Source organism: Paramisgurnus dabryanus, chromosome 9 (genome assembly GCF_030506205.2).
Source record: "Paramisgurnus dabryanus chromosome 9, PD_genome_1.1, whole genome shotgun sequence".
Taxonomy (NCBI): Eukaryota; Metazoa; Chordata; class Actinopteri; order Cypriniformes; family Cobitidae; genus Paramisgurnus; species Paramisgurnus dabryanus.
The window spans coordinates 39,361,907-39,384,066 of NC_133345.1; the positions used below are offsets into that span (position 1 = coordinate 39,361,907).

Genomic DNA, 22,160 nt, shown 5'->3' on the forward strand with positions numbered 1-22,160 from the left:
AAACGCATAAATCTGTTCCTCTGAGGTTTAGTGAACAGAGAAAGTTGCATATAGAGATGCATACAGATATATACAGATATTTTATGCTAAAAGAGTTACAATGTCATTGAAATTGTATTAAATGGTTATCAATATTTAAAAGGTAAAAAAATTTGTGTATTGCAATGGTAGAGTTTATAATAGCTGCAGTACAAATTCCCTTTAAAGCCCTTTTATAATAATTTTTATATTCCAGTTATTATAAATAGGCTAATATTATACAATATATAAATCATTATATTATTAAAATTACTTTTACACCATATAATGCACAATTTTAACTTCTTATCAACTTTTCATTAAAATAGTTATATTAACGGGACAGTTTACCCCAAAATTAAAATCATTCATCATTTACCAAAATGTCTTTGTTTTTCAGAACACAGAGGAAAATATTTTAAGGGATGTTTGTAACCAAACCATTCATGAGCCCCATTCGCTTCCATTGTATTCTTTTATCCTACTATGTAAATAAATGAGGCTCATGATAGATTTGGTTACAAACATTCCTCAAAATATATTCATTTGTGTTCATCAGAAAAAAATAATTTATACAGGTTTGTAACAACATAAAAGGATGACAAAAAAATTATTTTTGGGTGAACTATCCCTTTAACGTGGTTAAATCCAGTTGCTCATTGTTACGATTTTATCTTAATAGTTTTTACAGCATGTGCATGCATAATCTTTCTTTAAAGTCCTCTGTAAATATTTATATACAAATATTAGTCATTTATATTAATAACGTAACGTGAGTGGATATAGGATCTCATTGAGATAATACAGGAAACAGTCGTGCTCAGTGTGAGTGTCACTCATATGTGTGTGTACAGTGAGTTGAGTAATGAACGCACAAGCGGCTGTCTGACTGTCTACGCGTCTCATCAGTGCGCGTTCAGCGCGTCTTCTGCTGCCTCTACACACTGGGCTGGGATAAGCCGACAGCGGCGTCATGATCTGCTGTCTTCCGCTTGCAGCGCAGCAACAACAACAACACTTTCAAACGTCTCGTATTTAACCAGCGGACTGACTTCGGGGAACCGCAGCGGACGGTTAACGCAGCCGGCGAGGATCTTGCGCAGTGGCGGCGGACACTTCGAGTGATGTCGGCTGGCCGTCACTCTTGACATCGGCCTCCCCTCTCAGACGCGCGACGGAATGGGGTAAGAAACAGAAACCTACACGCACACGCGCTCAGCGTATTTGTCAGCGCGCGCGCTTCAAATGTTTTACGCGGCGTAACGGTTATTATGATGTTTCAATAGCGAAAAGGCGCGAAAGCAATTAAACTGTGAGCGGTCTGTGGCGCGTTTGAAGCGATGAGTTGCAGCGCTGTGAGAGTCGCGGCAGCAGCAGCTATGAGGAATCATGGAGTTAGCCTCGGATGCTAACTGGCTAGCTAACTGGCTCACTTCAATGCAATGGATGCTAATGAGCTTACTGTAACGTCGGGCCCGTCTCCATGTGACCGCCAAACGACACGAAACACCGCGGAAGACTTTGTAGCACTTGCGGATGTTGTTATAGCGCGAGTTTGGGCTGTCGTTTGAAGGGTTTGTGTTGAGAAATGAGCGAGGAGCTTTGAATGATTGCCAGAGAGAGGCAGACACTTGAAGAATGTGATGGTGAGCATTGCTGCTGTTGATCTGAGCACTCACCACCATCACCTTCATTCAGTCTATGCACATGTAGTTATTAGTAGGCTATCACTTCAGTTCAAAAGCATTTTCTAAAGCATTTTAACTAAGGATATACATGCATATTGTGCATACGAGTGTTTGGTACAAATACAGTGGCATTAAAAGTATGCACACGGTCAAATAAAGGTACAAATGCTGTCACTAGAGCAGTACTCCTTTAAAAGGTCCTTATATGTAGCATTTAGGGACAGCAATATATCTGTGAGGTATCAATATGCACCTTTAGGTACAAAGGTTTTAAGAAAAAAGCATTTGTGGACAGACAGCACTTTATAACATTATACAAAAAAAACAATAGGCATACTGCAAAAAAAAAAAAAAAAAACACATCGTATTTGTAAACTACCTGTTATGCTGTATGGATATGTTTTATGTAAACTGATGACTACACCTGTGGCACCTGTGTGAACTTGACTTGGCAGCTGACTTATATTCGCTAAAAATGGTCTTGGGTTCATTTGAAAAAGTCATTACATTACAATGTCCCATAACTATAAAGGTAGCTCAGAGAAAAGGTCTAGGATTATTTATTTGAAAATGCCACGTACTGTGATATTTTGTATCTATTACAGTGACATTCATGCATTTTTCAGTGTGACTAAAGTGTTGAAATATGTTGGAGGCCACTCTTAGGTTCTCACCAGACATCTCATCAGTAAACCTGTTGGTCAACCTACAGCAACCTGATGAACTGCTTTAAAGATGTGCACACATATATTATTAAAGTAATTAAAGAGGCTGTGTCATTCAGTCCAAAAGCTTATTTGATGTTGACCTGAAAGCTGCCAAATAGGGCTGGGATAAACGATTATTTTTTAAACGATTAATCTAGCGATTCTTTTTTCGATGCATCGATTAATCTAACGATTCATTTTATCAGTCCGGTTCGACTTCGATTCGATTCGATTCTCGATTATCTCCCCATTAATTAACTAATAGCAATTTATACATGTTGATTTACATATCTGAATGTAAAAATTTCAATATATGTTGATTGCTCTTGAAATTTCAAAATAAAAAAAGACTATACAAGTGCAAAATAATGCATTCTTAGTCAGAGGTAGCATTTAATAAAGCGTTTGCAGTGTATACTGTGCAGTTTAGTAACAGTATAAACATCTCAAGTTCAAATTACTTTATTTTGCATGCATTTATGAGCAAAACCTCTTCAATGTGCCTTTTGATGGTCACAGTGTAATTTTTATAACTTGATTTGTTTAATCCACATTGTTTCCGTGCTGTTTTAGTCCATGTAATGACAGATATAAACACAATTAGACTTTATTACACAAACATTTTACACATACATTATTAAATCTCTTTCTCTTAAGTTTATTTAGATAGATGAGGACTCATTTACTGCTGTACAGAGAGTGAATAAAAGCGCAGTCTTCTGGCAACAGTGTGTTTTTACATATATCATTGCTTTTTGTTAAATTGCTCAGTCATGAGTGTTTAAAACACACTTGGCATCACATTCATGATTTTATGGTAAAATGACACTCTTTCGCGTCAATCCACGAGCATTTAAACCATAAACAAAGCACTTTCACTTTAATTGAGCTTGAGCAGCGCAGCAGAACCACGCAGAAACGATCGCAGCACTGTTGCTCATGCGGCGGGGTGCATGCTTGTTAACATGGGCGCTGAAAAAACATGCGCCGCTTACGCACTGCTCACACTTGCTGTGAAGCCGGCGTGGACTGGAGCCACTCGCGTTGCTTCTACTCAACGGCGCCGTCTTTATGGGTCTGACGAATCGACGCGCATATTTTGTGTCGACGTATTTTTTGCGTCGACGTCGTCGATTACGTCGACGCGTTGTCCCAGCCCTACTGCCAAACCATGTAAGCAATTACATGGAAGAGCGGGGCACAAACGAACGCTTTTTGACTTTGACTCACTCATTCAAAACGTTTCATAGTTACATTAATAAATGTTTTTTACACAATCAACACGCATATCTCCGTTACAAATGAACACTTAAAGTATGTTTGTGGGATGTGCCGTTATTGTACAATTACACTTAAAGTGACAGGAGTGCAAATGTTACATCTTACCCCATAGGTGGGGTTCATTGTAACAAACAGAGGGTTTTTTAACACCTTCTAGAAAATTTAGTTTAAACACAAATAATTCAATAAAATTCTGCCTGTATATACTACAGGTGGATATTGTTTACATATCTGCCTATAATATATAGATATCCACACATGATCCTTCATCCAACCATCCATGTATTATGAATCAATGCATATAAATAGATTTTTTAAAGGGCTGCACAATTAAGACAACATGTATACCTGAGGCTTAATTGTAACACTGTGTGACAACTAACCCCGCTGTGTAAAAATGTTTTCAATCCCAGCTATCAGTTACTAGGAATTGCTGACATGTTTCGAAATGCGGTTATGTTTTAGGTAACAAGACAGTGATTAAAATCATAAAAAGTTGGATTTGGTGACTTACACACCCAACTCGGTAATAAACTAAAACATAAGATAAAGAAATTACTTTCATGCCTCCAAAACACTCTTTTATATCTCAAACAAAACACATCAAAACTTTTCACTAATTCACAGGAGATAATCTTCTGACAGTAAGAAAAAAGACCAAAAGCGCAGGTTTGCCCGGCCCTGTATAAATATGTAAAGTAGCCGTGTTACAATTAACCCCTGCGTTAGTTAGTGCCCTGCCCCTTCTCACCCCTATATGCAAAAAACAACAACTTTTGTCTGTTTTTATTTCAGTGAGATCTGAATGAAGTTCTTCTGAATGTGATGTATGGCCACATTAAAATGTGGGCTTGATTTGTTGTGGGATGGGACTTTATTTTATTGATCAGGAATTGATGTGATTGTGAAAGTGGCCATTTCTTATCTAATTGAATCCTAGTGGTTGAAGAGAAGGGTGACATCACTGCAAAGCTTTGAATTGACAGTGTAAGCCGGTGGTTATCAAACTAGGGGGTGTGAGATGGTGCCAAATGTTCCCCAGTTTTATTACATTTTAATTTATCATAAATTCTTTGCAGTCAAACATCAGAGAAATAAGGCTACTAACCAACAGCACTAAATTGTCTAATATTTAATTTGAATGTTTAATTAAGATTGTTTTATGTCATGATTTTTTTGGGGGGGGCCCAAAGTTTCAGAACTTGGTGTAAGCTAATAATTTTTCATGTGTTATTTTTTGCACATGCACAGCTACAATTTTGATTTCTTGTTGAATGTTCTTTTTCTTGGTCATCCTTTATTTCATCCCATTCACCAAACCTCTGTCACAGGAGTGCTGCCCATGCTCCACTAATTTTCTTTTTCCTGTCTGATCTCCAGGGTCTCAGTGACGCAAGCTGATTATGTTAGTGCTACAGTACGTGTGATATGGAGAGAGATAGCGATGCCAATAGCTGACCACAGATCAGACACAGCCGATAAGGTTGCATTTCATCTTGAGAGTTTGGGCAGAGCGGTCCTTATAAATTAGACGGATCTTTTCCTCCATCGTAAGAACCCGACAGACCGTCAGCCGTAGTAAGAGTGTGACTAGTAGAGAGAGAGAGAGTGTGTGAGAGAGAGAGAGAGAGGAATGGACAGATAGAGAATGTGTGAAGTGTATTCTGGCAGTGTTTGGCTGCTCTTTAGCCCACTGGCCATAACGTCTGTGCCTCCCCATTAGCTAGTGGCGTGAGCGTGATATCCTGCTATTTATAGAAGCTCACAGAGTTTGCAACTTGATCTGAATTGTCTTTGAGGCCCAAGGCGTACTGTGTGCTCTGTCCCACATTGACTCGACACCTCGTAGACATCGGCGAGTGTTTTAGAGCAGGGCTTCCCAACTGATTTTGACTAGATTTTTCAATAAACCACATTAGGCGGTTACCAAACGCAACATTAAATAGTTTACTGTACAGTAGGCATGGGCCGGTTACCAGTTTCAAGGTATACCGAGGCTTTAAAGAGTAACATTTTCCCTTTGATACCGATATGAGTTTACACAAAATTAATTAAAGGTGCCATAGAATGCGTTTAGGCTGAAGTTCTACTGTTGACGTTACAGTTACGTTTTGCAGGTCCATACTGAAAAAAAAACATACCATTCAGAAACGTTCATTAACAATCTACAAACAATTGACTATTCTTTAAATTCTGTATTTTCATCTGATACAGGCTCAAACATATAAGGTCTTTTTACACACACACACACAGAGCTACTGAAAGGAGCTGCTCTGTGAAACAGCCAATCAGAGTAGAGCTCAACATTATTATTCATGACCCTTTCAAATAAGGTAATAATAGACCATTTCATTCTAAACGTAAATCCTAGGGTTGTAAATGGAAACGGAAAACAGTCTCTGGATAGTTTCTGAACTAATAAAGCCAAATACTGTCTATGTAGATATCAGATAACAATTTAAAGGAACAGTATGTAAGAAATTTATATCAATTAATCATAAAATGGCCCTGATATGTCACTAGACATTAAGAAATCATTTTCATTTCAAATACTTATATTACTGACAACAGTGGTCTGGCCAGGATATTGTCAATTCAAAAGTGGAGTTGCAGCCCTCAACTGATGTTTATGTTGACATTTTGTGTATTGGCCACCAGTTGTGTGATTGCAGTACCAGTTTTAGCCACAAGTTTTGTGATTGCAATACCAGTTTTAGCCACAATCCTACATACTGTTCCTTTAAAGCAACACTAAAGACTTATTGCTCTTTGCTCCCCCTACAGGTTAGAAGTGTAATTGTTCATTAGCACTGTCGTAAATACTGCAGCATAGCTGGATCTGATTGGATTGTAGGTCTGCCGTAAAGCAAGTTTTTGTAGTTTTCACTCGAACTACAGGACCACTACACGACGGTTGGAAACTTCTTTAGTGCGGTTTTGGCCGATAGAGGGCTGCAAAGCGAATGTGAAAGTGCCATTCACCCTGTTTTGAGTGGATGAACCACTGAAACTTTTTTGGAAACGTTATTTTAAGGTAAAAAAAACTCTTTGGTGTTGCTTTAACATATTATTTCGATGCATTTTTGGCACCTGTAAGTCATTAACTCTTCCCCGTTCAAGAGAAAACTCTTCCCTGCCAATGACGAGTTTTTCCGGCAATCTGTATTCCCGCTATTATCCACCAGGTGGCGCTCTTATCCAACTAATTAAACCCGGAAGTATTCCCTTAGGGCAAACAGTTCAAACTCTGTGTATGCTTTGATGATCGCGCTGAATCTGATCTTCATCAAATGTCCTTCACAAAAATTTTATTATTTTCAGATTTTTGCTCAAAATATTTTTATTTTTGAAGAAACCTACCCATATTTGAGAGGTGATAAAAAGAGAACAAATTAAAGCAGAGGGTCTGTTCTTTCATTTGATATATTGTATGTTTATATATTTAAAGAAGAACATTTTCTGGAAGGCATTAAACTTTTGTAAAACTCATAAAAAATGTTTGCCATTTGCCGGCAACTTTTTTTTTTAAACGCTGGCAGGGAAATAGTTAAGCCATGTAAATGATTTGATTTTAGTTTACATTAATATATATTTTCAAAAATACATTTTTGAAAGAATATTATAATTTAAAGGCTTTATTTTTACCTGGCATGCATGTTTTATGTTGCTTAAAGAGAAAATGTGTTGTGTCCAGTTGAAAAGTTGTTGTTTGTATACGTAGAAAATTTGAAAAGAGCACATTTTAGTGTTGCGATGGCAATACCGCAACACACTGAAACTTTTTGCTTAAGGATATCATACCGCTAAAATTTCACAGAAACGTACAAAGCACTGTTAAAATTAAACATTGAAATCACTGGCCCAACTAGAAGTTAAGCAGATATTAAATTAAACTTGCATGACATAAAATAATAATGCATAAATGAAATGTGATTTAAAAATTAACATATGGAGAAACACAAGGTTTAAATAGATTTAATTAGTCACATTACCTACTGGTAGTAAATTTGAATAAAAATCATGCAAAGTGAACTTCACGTATACATACAACTGTTTGAACCTTTGGGCAAAAATGGCCCAAAAAGTGAAATTAGGTCTAAGAAAAGGTCTAGCAACATTTATTTACAGCTAGTACATAGTTTGATATTTTGTATCAAATACAACAGACAATCGTCTGAATGTCACAGTTTTTCTCTGAAAAGGCTACAGGGTAAAGGGTCAGACATGAGCAAGGGAATTTTCCAAAGTCAGACTGGATGATCAGTATCATACAACCACATTATTAACACCTTAGTAGGTGTTTCCCAAATTCATGTAGACATTTAGTCATGATATTAACTATTAAAACCTCTTGACACCATATTTACACCTTTCCAACTAAACCATGTCTGAAAACAATGAGCATCCACCTACAAATGTAAATGCTTTAACAGAAGAATCTTTCCACTTGTACGCTAACTGAGGAACTCAGCGTGTGGTTAGGATGGCCTGACTTGACCAAAAGTTCAAATCTATGATCCACTTCTTCTTTAGTGGAATCTTTGGATACGCCTGCTTTAAAAAAACTAAACCAGACCAGATTGTCACATCATATCTCAGTCACAGAGAACATTTGTTTGATAAATGCACTTGAATACTTGAGATTCTTTTGCCACTTTTGTAGAGTCAAAGATAGGAAAGGAATTTGTAGTGAGAAAACAAGGGAACATTCGAAAGAAACGTCATGGCCCTTGTGTAAGATGTAACCGCTAGACAGGGATGCAGAACGGATCTTAAATGTGGGAAGGGGACACATGATAAATCTTATCAGCCTCGCAGTATGATGTGACTATAAAAGCATTGTTGCCACAGATACACTTGTATGCCATACCATTGACAAGCTTTAAAACTTTGCAGTCAATGTAAGCAGCTAAAGTTTTTTTGTCATGTAAGTTTAACATTTCTTGACACATGAATATTAATTAGGCTAAGTTGCATTAGCACCAAATTATTTTCCATGCTCATGCATTTCTTCAATCCCCACCCAAAGCAACAGTTTGCAAAGGCTTCTGCTTAAATTTCTTGTTTTATGTAAAACAGACTTCTGCAAATAGTATTTTTTTTATCACTGGTCTAGACATAAGTCTTACAATGTGATCATTAGAAAGGGCTGTATCGAGGCCTTGCCCGTCTTGTATGTACGTGCCCTTAAAAATGGTATTGAATGATATTGCTGCCCTAGACTAAAATCACAATTTGAAGTGTTGACTGTCTGACAAGTCAGACCACAGAGTACCACAGGAGATAATGCTGTTACTTATGAATGAAAAAAAAGTATGTTCATTACAGGATATTGCACTTTAGCAATAGTAAAAACACTTTTTTTTCTTTTCATTAATAGATGTTCATTTGTATTAAATTTTCAAGTCACTCTAAAAAACTTTTGGACTGGGTAACTATTGGACAGAACACATTTCTGGGTTAATTGACCGAAATAATGGGTTGTTTGAACCCAACTGATGGGTTGTTTAACCAGCAGTTGTGTAAAAACAACCCATTATTTGGTCATTTTAACCCAGAAATGTGTTCTGTCCAATAGTTACCCAGCCCTGGGTTAAAAACAACCCAATATTGTTTAGAGTGTATATAAATTTCTGTGTTCTAATGAACATGAAGGAAAATATTTTGAGGAATGTTTGTAATCAAACAGTTTGTAAGCCTCATTCACTTTCATAGTATTATTTTTCCTACTATGGAAGTCAATGGGGCTCACAAACAGTTTGGTTACAAACATTCCTCAAAATATCTTTTTTTTTTGTGCAATAAATACAATTTATACAGGTTTGCAACAACATGAGAGCGAGTAAATGATGACAAAATTTTCATTTTGGGGTGAACTCTCTCTTTAATACTCATCAAGGTCTAAAGTTGAAGATGTGGCTAAATTTATTCACCAGCACTGAATTCACCTGTAGACTGAATATGTTTTGTTTATTATTATTTTGACATTTTAAAATAGGCTTAAAATATCAAAATCAAAAGATTATATTAGTGAAACTCTAGTAGAGTGGCTTTTGCACTTTTAAAAGTACATTACATGTAAATACCCTAATTTAGTGCTTTATTTAGCCTAAATTAAAGGGGCGGTGAATTTGTCGATTTTATTGTTTTATACTGTTATCTGATGTCTACTTATGATGTTCGCGTGGTTTTTACATTCAAAAACATCAAAAGCAATAAGTAATAGGCTATTTTGTAACATGGATTAGTGGCTCTCTGGAGAAATGGTTCGTTTGAAGGGGTGGGCCGCATTGAAGACCTGGAGGTAAACGCCCACTGCTATGATTGGACAGCTTCATTCCTCGTCATTACATGTGGGGAAATGTTATAAAAACATTAATGTGTAAAAATAGCAGCCGAACACATATATGTTTGACCCACAAAAGATTCTGGGTGCTAAAGATGATACACATAAATGACAATACGTACAGTAAAGTAGAAACAAAACTTTAAACTCGATCTGACTAAATTACCGTAAACAACACAGTAACCGCGCATCAGAATCTAAACTGCGCTGATAAATCCTTATCAATAACTTTGTATATTTTTATTGTGCTTGTGAGGTTGCTCTTACATACACGTAACGTTACAAACCACAGTTATATGATAAAAAAGCTTTGTTGAGTGTTGGACTGTTCAAACGCAACTTGCCTAAAATTACCGTATACAACACAGTAAGCGCGCATCAGAATCTAAATTGTGGCTGGTAAGGCCTTTCTTATCACTAACTTTGTACTGTATATTTCTATCATTAAATTACAGTCGTATTCTTAAGTGTTGTACCTTTATTAATCATTTAATATTTTTAGTAAATTAAAACAGTCAAACATACGTGTTGAGACACGGATGTTACAACAGACATAACAAGCGATCTCTTCTAACAAAGCAATAGTGAAATGCAGTAACTTAAATAAAGTTAAATGTTTTACTTACTGTGTAAACGTTACTGCTGTGTCATTTTTGTCAGATCCAACATTAGTGGTGCTTTTAATCCCAGTCTCTCTGCAAATCCAGCATCGACATCGCTTCTTTACAAATGAATCCGCAGTACACAAAGTAATCAAACACTCCCCACGCGAGCTAGAATTTCTTTAAAAACAAACTTTATCCAGACATAACAGATCACCGCGTCAAAATAAAAGTCTCTCAGAAAAAATGTATTTAAAAGTCATTTTGGTTACATTTGGCAATCTTTAAAAAGACATGTTTACTGATTGTTGAGACACACGTGTGTCACGTGAACCTGTGGGCGGGGGCTACAAAAGTGGTTGTTGTATTTGGGTTCGGGGAGGTGCTTCAATTCTACTTTGACGTCATATTTCTCCGAATTCCACAATCGGCTGTAATACTGGCTTGGTGCCAAAAACGGTTATATTTTAGTAGCACGGACGTTTTTAGTTCTGAAACTTGCAGGATGTTCATTTAACTATGATGACCTCTTATATAACAAATTATCAAGTTAAAATTGAGTTTTTGATTCACCGCTCCTTTAAGTAAAAATTCTAATTGAGTAAATATTCAGGTTCTTATTCGTTTAGTCGATTAATCAAAGAAAAAATTATCGCCTGATTAATCGATTATGAAAATAATTGTTAGTTTGCAGATCATAAACATAACTAGCTGGATTATAAGTAATAATCAGAAGTAAAAAACAACAAGATGTAAGCAAACTAGCAAACATTTCATAGCAGTTTCATATTAAATTCTTTTTCAAAAAAATCAATTTTAGATGCACAGAGAAATTTGTGCAGCAAATGAAAAATAAAAATGTTAGATCCAGGAAGGCCGAGTAGGATTTCCTATAGTGATTATAATGGGAGCTATCTGATTTTGCATCACAACCTGCCATATGTGTCAAGTGTAGACATGTTGTGAGGTTGCCGCCCCGTGCCCTGTTTGTTCTAATGCAAGTTCATTTGTTTAGCTTTTTAATCTTTTTTTTTTCGATCTTGATACCTTTTAAACCCTAACGTATGGCCTCTCACCTGAGACAGTGTCTTTCATGAGATATTTTGTATCACCTCTACTAAGGGAGAGAGAATGTTCCCTGCTGCCATCTGCTTTCATGTTGTTTAAAGAGTAGCGCATCCTCTCAGGCATACAGGTGTCCGGGGAATGCATATTCACAAAAGACTCAGGAATATTAAAAAACAACAGCCCAAAATACTTCAGATCTTTCTTAGGCTGATAGATATGTGATACGCGTACATCACAAGATTGTGAAGATCGGGATTTTGGTGCATGGATTTTTGTGCTAAAGCATTGTGAGGGTCACTGTAGGTTTATCTTCAAACCATGGCATCATTGCCACATTGTTAAATCAATGATAATTTGAAGGTGATTTTGTGTGCTATTACCCTTATCCAGCTTATTAAAGGCCAGAACAAGACAGAGCAATGCAGAGGAAGGTGAAATGTGTCATCGAATGTAGTTTGGGATCTATTAAAGGCCGTTTGTAGTACGTTGGAAGGACAATAAGATCCAATGGTCGGAACAAAGTGTTTCTTATCTGGTCAGGTGATCTGAGAGCTTCCAGATGAGTTACAAGCCACGGCGCTAAGGTGAGCTATGAAAGAATAATGTGATATTGAGATGCTTTGAGCGAGACGAAAACAACAGCACCCAGCTGTGAGGCTTAACAAAGATACCAAAACACTTCAAGCTCAACACAACAAGCCTTTTTTTCCATCAGTACAAACCCTTCAACTGAATTAAGCTAGAACTTTGTCCTACATTTAAGGTGGAATGGAAAGTATGTTGGAGGTTATTCTTCAAGTGCAGCGATTGGCTGAAGTGCAGTATGTGTATACACAAGCCTAATTTAAGACTTAAATATTTAGCTGTGCACATTAGTGATAAAGTAAATCATCTCAGATTATTTCCCATTTTCTTCCCCCTCTATGGACGATTGTTGATATATGAATTTACAAAAATCTGCAGATGTGTGCAACAGTTCATGCAAACCGGGCTTCTATAACAAATTTTATATGAATCAGCATTTAATCAGCATCCTCTTAGATTAAATTTTATTTTCATAATTTGTAAAAAAATAGCTTGCGAAATACAGACTGTGATGGAGAATGATGCCAGATGGTAAAGATTTTAAGGCTGATTGCTAAGCCAAGCAGCTATTTCTCATTTTTAGAGTAAGAGATTTGAATAAACCTCTTTTTGTATATAATGTTGGTTAATAACTCATTCCTCGCAGTTTTGCTGCAAACATCAATTATACCTGAAACCATTAGCTTGTGTTATTATAAGTGACCTCAGCAACCACACTGTAAAACAAATCCATATTGCACTTAACTTTTTTAAGTTGAAACAACGTCATTTTAACTTTTTTGACTACACTGTAAAAAGTAAAAGCTGAATAAACTTAAAAAATTACTTTAATTGGTAACACCTAAAAATGTAAGTTTTTTTCAACCTAACATTTCTCACTTTAAGCCGGATCTCAGGAATTTCCGTGGGAAGGTCACAGAATTTTTTGCTAATTTTTCCGTGGCATCTCCGCATTTTTCCGTGGCCCTGCTACGGACTTTCTTTTTCCGTGCCATTCTTACGGATTGGTTACTCAAATGTTTTGTCCTATTTTCTTACCATTTTGGCTTCAGTTTAGGGTTAGATTTACATGAAATGACATCCCTACCCAAACCCAATTCTAACCCCAACGCCAGGTGACAATTGTTTAAAGTTTAGAAAATATAAAATAATAAATCAGAAAAAATTGTATAAACCAATAGTTAAAGTGACATACTAACACAAACACCAAATCTAACCCTAAACCAAAGCAAAAATGGTTTGAAAATAGGAAAAAAGGAGTTGAGTAACCAATCCATGAGAATGCCACGGAAAAAGACAGTTCGTAGCAGGGCTACGGAAAAATCCGGAGATCCGTGAGAATGCCACGGAAAAATGAGCAAAAAATTCCGTGTCTATCCCACGGAACTTTGTGAGATCAGGTTGGAAAAATGTTAGTTGAAATTGTTTAAATATTTCAGGTGTTACCAATTTAAGTAATTAAAAAAAATTACCTTAATTTTTTTAAATGAGTAAATTTAAATTGAAGTTGCCAATTGAGGTAATTTTTGAGGTTGATCCAACTTTTACTTTTTACAGTGAAGTGAGTTGGTAAGTTGAATAGGCTTAAGTTATAACTTAACTTTATTTTTTAAATTTATAGCAACTTCTAATGCTGGGTACACACCAAAATAGTTTTTACATCTTATAAGATTTTCAAAATGTGATAGACCATAAACATGAGCAAAAAAACCTAGATTTAACTGTTTTGCACCTATAGTGTGTGGTGTGCCATGATGTGTCAAAAACAGCACACCACAGATGAACAGATTCAAAACCAAAGTCTCGACTGTGAACACAGAAAATCTCGCAAAATCTATTCAATGATAGTGTTTGGAATGATTTTCACAGAAAATTCAAGGATAAAAACGAAAAAGGTTTGGGAAAGTCGTAGACCAGAACATGGTCTGTACAAGTTCACTTTGCATCAACTTCACTTTGTGCTGTGCCATGACAGCTTCCGTCTACCATCATCTTGCTTTCTGATTGGATATTGTTTCGTTTCATGAGTGTGTGCATGTTTGTCCTCGGGGTTCCCCCACACATCAGGATTTCTGATCGTAAATATTAAACATGTTCAATATTTACGATCCGTGATCGGTGCGGCTTCAAAGTTCTTCTAAACAGGTTCGGACACTCTTAACACACCTCACAACAAGAGAAAATCTGATAAAATAATCTGTAGAACCATCAAGATAATCAGACATAGCTAGGATTGTCGGAAAGAGGGAAATCTGTCCAAAATCAGCCTGATTATCTTTGGTGTGTACCCAGCATAACTAGTCCAAAATGTTGAAAGGACTTTTATTTCAAGTGGTTTAAACTTAAACATTTAAGTGCAACAAGACATTTTTACAATGTAGCAACTCACTAAAACTCAATACTTTGGCATTTTGTCAACATTCTGACAACCACCAATAAACGTTGTGACGACAATGCCACCACCACACACACTGCAATGTTGTTACCTTTATAATCTTAATAACCTTTCTACAAGAGTCATTTGTGTATACACATACACATTTTACATGTGTAAACATGTTGAGTGCCGAGTCCTTTGCTCACTTTCCTGTCGTCTCTGTTACGTAACAGATGACGACAGGTGCATCAGCCTGCATTTACACTGCAAGTCATATTTTGTGGATTTAAAATTTAGACACAAATGAGCGTTTTCTTTTTGCATTGGACTGGGCAGCCGCAGCCCTGCACATATGCATGCTTTTGAGTGTTCACAAGCAGCTGTCTGTCATTCGGACAGTTCAGGGTCACGGATGTGGGTCATTACTCTTTTCTACCAGTACTGAAGAAAGAGTAAAAAAGTACTGAAGTACAAGTCTTTTGACATCCCTACTCCAGCATCTCTCTCTCTCTCTCTCTCTCTCTCTCTCTCTCTCTCTCTCTCTCTCTCTCTGCATTTCCATCCTGTTTGTGCTGCAACTGCAGTTCGCCTTTTTCCTTGCTCTAGTTGGCTGACGGCCTAAAGTGTGTTAGAGAAACAACCCTTGACCCCTGTGCAAAGTGAGCCCGGCTCTTCTCAGTCTTTAGAGAGAGAGAGAGAGCGAGAGAGAGAAAGCTGTCAGAGCTCACCGAGGCGGCTGCAGTGGCTGCATCTACACATGCTGTACACTGCTGTTCTGTAGCCACGACAATCTGTTTATGCTGTATGCCTTACTATTGCCTGACCTCCTCTCTCTTATTTTCTGTTCTCATGGAGGTCACATGGTACATGGTCCACAAACTCAATTCCAACATCTGACCGAGATGCACATACACCGATCACATTATGACCACCTATCTAATATTGTGTAGGTCCCCTTTTGCCACCAAACCAGCCCTGACCCGTGGAGGCATGGACTCCACTAGACCTTTCTATCAGAACCAGCATTCACTTTTTCAGCAATTTCAGCTGCAGTAGCTCGTCTGTCGGGTCAGACCACACGGGCCAGCCTTCGCTCCCTTGTACATGAGCCTTGGCCGCCCATGACCCTGTCGCCGGTTCACTGCTTTTCTTTAATTGGACCACTTTTGATAGGTTGTGACCACTGCAGACCCAGTCATCTAGCCATCACAATTTGGCCCTTGTCAAAGTAGCTCAGATCCTTAAAGCAACACTAAAGAGTTTTTGCTCTTTGCTCCCCCTACAGGTTAGAAGCGTAATTGTCCATTACCACTGTCGTAAATACTGCAGCATAGCTGGCTCTGATTGGATTGTAGGTCTGCCGTAAAGCAAGTTTTTGTAGTTTTCACTCGAACTACAGGACCCGACGTTTGGAAATTTCTTTAGTGCGGTTTTGGCCGATAGAGGGCTGCGAAGTGAATGTGAAAGTGCCGTTCTAGGGCCCTATAATCTCCGCGATCACGGAATCGCGGAATTGGCATATTAATACGGAATCTAGTGTTAATGCGGAATTTCGCGGAATTTTACATATTTTGAATAAAATTCTGTTTTTGTGTGAGATACGAACGTATGTCTGGGGGAAATGCAGACCGGGGGAAGTAAATCTGGCGACACACCCCCTCCCGTCGTTTCAGACCCCCCCAAAACACTGAAACCATGGCGAAGCGGCTCTCCACGACTCTGCTTTCGTCAGCGAAAAAATAAAGAAATTTGACGCTAAGCACTTAGTTCCGAGCAGTTCCCACATGACTTTTATGTGACCGGAGAACTGTTATTTTGTACGTTTTGTCAACATTCTGTTCACTGTGAGCGCAAAGATACATGTACTCTCTCATCAACGTCTGTCTCACTGCACCTCTCTTACGTGCACGCTCTCTCGCATCTGTCCGAAGTCCGAACACAAATCCTCATGTATTTGTTCAGTTTTATGCATTTCAAGTGAGCTGTGGCAAACTATCACTTGTGTTTAAAATATAATCATCTGCATTATGGCGCCGCTCTCTGTCTCTGTTTCGCTCGCACGTGCAAAGAGTTGCGCGCTCATGCTGTCCTAAGTCAGATCACTAACCTTTGTATGTTTGTAAAGTTATATGCAGTTTAAGCGATTGTGTATAAAATATGGATCGCGTTCCGCTGGACTGATGTGTTTAAGGCACTTCTGAAGGCACCACTGCTTTGACGCCTTGTTGTAGCCTTCTGCAACAACACTAAACAATGCATTGCATTGTGTTGTGTGCGTGTGTGTGCGCGCGTGTGTGCGTGTGTAAATGCATGTTTTACAGTCATTAAGTAATCGTGTTATCCCGTTTCCCCCCAAATAATTTACATTTTAATCATTAACATTAAAGGCACACTCTTTTTATGACTAAAATAACAGTAAAGTTAAAAAAAAATATTGCCAAAAATTAAAAAAGATAAAACAGAATTTGCAAAAATTAAAACGGAGAAAACGGAATTTGAGAAAAAATAAAACGGAATTTGGGAAAAAATAAAACGGCCTTTTTAGGGCCCTACTGTTCACCATGTTTCAAGTGGATGAACAACTGAAACTTTTTTTGGAAACGTTATTTTAAGGTAAAAAAAGTATTTGGTGTTGCTTTAACCTTGCCCATTTCTCCTGCTAACACATTAACTTTAAGGACAAGTGTAGTTGATGTGTTAAAAGCAAGTGTAAGGATCTGAGCCACCTTAACAAGGGGACTAGGTCAGAGCATCTCCAAAACTGCAGCTCTTGTGGGGTGTTCCCGGTCTGCAGTGGTCAGTACCTATCCAAATATGCATAATTTTATTTTGTTTGCAAAATTATTGTCACGTGATGTACACAAACTACACGCGGCTTCCTTGTTTAAATACTTTCCAACAATACGTAACACTTTTGTTAACTGATTCGCAGCGTGTAGCTGCAGACATTATGTTTATATTGACTCATTTGAATGCTCCTTTCCCCTTTTCCCTTCTTCAGACCCCTGCAGTCCATCCTTCCTCCCTCTAAAATAAACAGCACGCTTTCACTTAGTCGTGGCATTGTTATCGGCATTAGGGCACGGATAGTATTTCCAAACACTAACGGCTAAGAGATAATCTCCCCCCGACTGCATCCGCTCTTGCCCGCTTTGTTTGTTTTTGTCGTCATCCGGCTCGCTTCAGGCCTCACGTTCTTCGCTCTTCTCTAGCGCTGTCTTCATACGCTGAGACCCATGACATGTGCTGTTGCCACAGCAACCTGAGCGAAACCTCGACAGCCTGATTTCTTGGCTTTTTACCTGTCCCACAATGCAATGCACACTGAGCAGTCCCGTTTACAGTAAAATATACACCACAGAGCTTCCAACTGCTTGCAGATATACAAATTGCTCTTCAAATTGTCCTAAAGGTATTCTGTACTCCTGTTTTTTTCTGTTTTGTAAATGCCAATCATGTTTATTACAACATGATTATGATTAGTTCACATTTGCAAATATCCTGGCATGAGGCGCGTGTATCCAACTTATTCTGAGAAACTGGAAGAGACTCATTCAGTAATTATAGATAATTATAGAAATGGCTTTTGAGAAAAGTAATCACCTGACGGTGAAAAAGGATTTGAAGAGTGATTGTAATTTGCTGTGGGTTGTTGTTGATTACCTTATTTATCAAAGCTTTTTCAGCAGGGTGTCTCTAATGTTCACTACACACTTAGGTGATAATACAGATCTCTTTATCTAAGGTAAGAAACACTCAACATAAGTACTTGTGCCCTGCCAGTAGCCTCTACGTTACATCACAGTGTTGAATCATGCTTTGCTCTTTACTATTGGCCGTCTTTGACAGGTGATATAAGGGGGTGGGACTTTCCCATTGCACACAGTATTTTATTGCATAAATAAATTGTATACACCTACACGATATACGAGTCCAAAATTGATACCAAGTCAACATTTTGTACTTATCACTCAGTGCCAATAAACAATGTGACACACATTAACGACTTAACTAAGTAATAAAAATAACTACGTTATCTGTTTACTTTGCTATGACAACCGTTGACTGCAACAAAACCTTTTAAGAAAGGCAAATAGCACTTCTTCCAGCAGTGTCAGGTTTAAGGAATATTTTATATTGAAAGTGCATAGAAAGAAGCAGAGATTGAAACAAGTTTGTGTGTTAGTCAAAAATTTGTTATAAATAAGTCTATTTATTGACTGTTGTGATTAAAATGTAATATTGATTACAATTTAAAGTAATTAAACAAGACATTTGGAAGAAGTAACCAGTTTTAAGGTTTAAAAATAATTTTTACCCCATAACGGTTGACGATTGGCTATTTTTTTACTGAAGGCGGGACTAGACCGTCCATACTGACCATTGCGATCTCCCCCATTTATTCCATTGCCAGTGACTTGTAAATATAAATTATTTTTGTCCACACTAGACTTTAAAGGTACAATTGGAAAGAAATTTGCAGTAAAACATTCAAAAACCACTAGGCCAGTGTTAAATATTTTGTCCAGCTGATTACTAATAACATCTCTTCTGTTTTCAACTATTTGTACATTATGAGACAATTGCCATTCTAAGCAGTGACACAGGGCAGTGCAAAGTTGTCAATGACATTAATATCCACGGTGCCCTTTTTTACTGCCTTTACTGATGTAGAAACCGTATGACAACAGTGTCGTGGACAAATGCGCAAGTATGCATTAGTTTGTAGCGTCTGTCAGGCTACTCGCTTGTTTATGCTAAGTTTGTTGATCTGAACACTATAGGGTTGTGCCGATAGAGGATAGTATCGTGTATCGACAATCATCAGACATATCCTTATCCTCACATGAGAGGTTTTGTGGGTTTCACTTTGTGCGAGAGAGCTTGGATTCCTTTTTGCACACACCTGGACTTGGACCTGAATGCGCACGGCATGGACTCCTTCAGTAATGCGCATGATTCATACTCTTCCTCGCATATGAGCTTGGAATACGCATGGCTTTGACATTTCCTTGTACTAGAGAGATTGTTAGGACGCAGGGGGTTAAAATCAGCAAGTGTTTTGTATCCGTACCCTGGCATGCAGGACATTTTTGAGTGCCTGCGCTTTTCTGCGCTTTGATTAATGGCATCAGTTTTAAGAAGGTTGCGGTCATGACAGTGCTTCTTTTTTGTCCACCAATCAAGTGACTTGTCATATATGAGTAAAAAACAACAAATAAATTAAAGCAATAAGCCCCAAGAAACAGTGGGTTACCAGTGCATTTTATAACAGTTAATGGGCGTTGTTAGGCACGACGCGAAGCGGAGTAACCCCATTGTAACCCCACTGTTTCGCGGGACTTAATGCTTTTATAAAACGGTACCTTCATATACATAGCAGGATTTCATAAAATAAAACACAAGTACAAATATTGGTCTTCCACCAAACAAAGTAGTTCCTCAGAATCAAGAGTGGCTGCAACAGAGTGCAGTTCACAACCAACACAGCAAAGACACAATGAAAATATGATTTAAGACTGTGGTGTTTATTTTATAAATCAACATTCATCTAATTTAATTTATACATTAACATTTATATCGTGCAACTGTTGAAGTGATGATCAAATATGCTTGGAAGCATGCTTAACTCTTTCCCCGTCAGCGTTTTTTTTCAAGTTGACACCCAGTTTTAGTTTAATGCCTTACAGAAAAATTATCTTCTTTAAATAAACATAAAATATCAAATGAAAGAACAGACCATCCGCTTTCAAAAAAAAAAAAAAAAAAAACGTTTCATCCTACCTTCATTTGTTCTCTTATCAGTTATCACCTCTCAAATTTTCAGCTAAAAGCGGAGATAATTCAATTTTTGTGAAGAACTTTTGTAAGAGATCAGTTTCAGAGCCATCAAAACTTACACGTCACGCTAAATCCACCACAATGCTGTTGTGTCGAGTGAATGCATCAGTGTCCAAGTTGGGTAAGATTGCCATCTAGTGGATAATAGCGGAAATATCACTTGAAGACAAAAACAACTCAGAGAACGTTTCCTCTTTATTGACGAAATGACTCAACACTATCTATGACATTTATCTGGATATCGCCATAATTGTGCAAATGTAGAAAAATTAAAATATGATTAAAGACACTGGTGTTTATTTTCATAAATCAGTACGCAGCAACAGTGGCGCAGTGATATGTAATACGGTCTGAACCGTGGGTTTACCGGGGTATTTTATCACGGCTTAGAACGCGTTTCAACCAATCAGAATGAAGAACCAGAACAAGCCGTTTTATAAAAATAAGAAAACTACTGCCCCGCCCCCGATACTATCATGTATCTGCGATCTAACGGGCTTATGATAGGACAATCTCGAAATGGGGCATCATCAAACACAACATTAAAAATCTTGATTACTTTACCTCATCTGTTAACATGATTTCTCATTCCCGTCTGATTGATGGCCATCACTGCTTGAGTTAAAGACAACAAATCCCATCATTCCACGCTGCTTCAGAGCGTCATTAATCTACGTCATTGTTTTGATCATGTGCCCTCTAGCGGTGGATTCTACAAATTGTATCTTTAAGCGATTTCCAAAAGTTGCTTATCCACACTGAAACATCTGAAAATGCTTATGTCTTTGTACTGTGCATAAGTAATGCCCACTGCACACTGTGCACACTGTGAACACTGTGAGATTTTAGCCACAATTTAGCTGTCTGAGACAAATTTTGAAATCCTAAAAGATTCCTGGAATCCTAGGCTAAAATCTGCCGTCTTTGATTGCTAGTTTGACATGTAAAAGATAAAAAGGCATGTACAAAGTGTCATCGCTACCGTACCATGATAGGATAGAAAATGAAGCAGCCTGGAGAGATATTGTGCTGGAAATACAAATGCCAGGTTAACTACTACTTCATTCTAAAACATGCCTTCAGCGAGTTATAGTTAACGCTAGATGTTGCTTTGGTTTGCTAGCCACCATTTTGCCTCACCATTTACTGGCTGGGATGCGCCTAGATTTTTGAGACGCACACATAGATGCTTTGGGAATAAGAAAATGGACGCATTTGGATACATAAACTGAAAAAAAACCTCCACAATTTACATGCATGTATTGGACCATGGAGGTCATACTGAACGGTTTAATATTAAATTGAGACATCAAACGAAATTGTGGCATCCCTAGTGTGAACAAATCCTAATAATTGAATTGGACCTCGCCTAAGAGACTTGACCTGGACCACGCCTCAGAGACTTGACCTGGACCTCGCCTCAGACACTTGACCTGGACCTCGCCTCAGACACTTGACCTGGACCTCGCCTCAGACACTTGACCTGGACCTCGCCTCAGACACTTGACCTGGACCTCGCCTCAGACACTTGACCTGGACCTCGCCTCAGACACTTGACCTGGACCTCGCCTCAGACACTTGACCTGGACCTCGCCTCAGACACTTGACCTGGACCTCGCTTCAGACACTTGACCTGGACCTCACCTC

The 22,160-nt window shown here is 37.9% G+C and overlaps 1 protein-coding gene across 3 annotated transcripts in view; it reads left to right on the forward strand.

Annotated features, from left to right (window-relative positions):
* Positions 1-867: 867 nt before the first annotated feature.
* The window catches only part of bcl9l (bcl9 like), a 73,187-nt gene continuing 51,894 nt past the window's right edge, over positions 868-22,160 (forward strand). For 2 of the 3 annotated variants that reach the window (XM_065282768.2, XM_065282769.2), the window contains exon 1: positions 869-1,202. The gene's annotated coding sequence lies outside the window, so the exon portion shown is untranslated. Of the gene's footprint in view, positions 1,203-22,160 lie in introns of all 3 variants that reach the window. The other variant, XM_065282771.2, reaches the window with a different exon arrangement.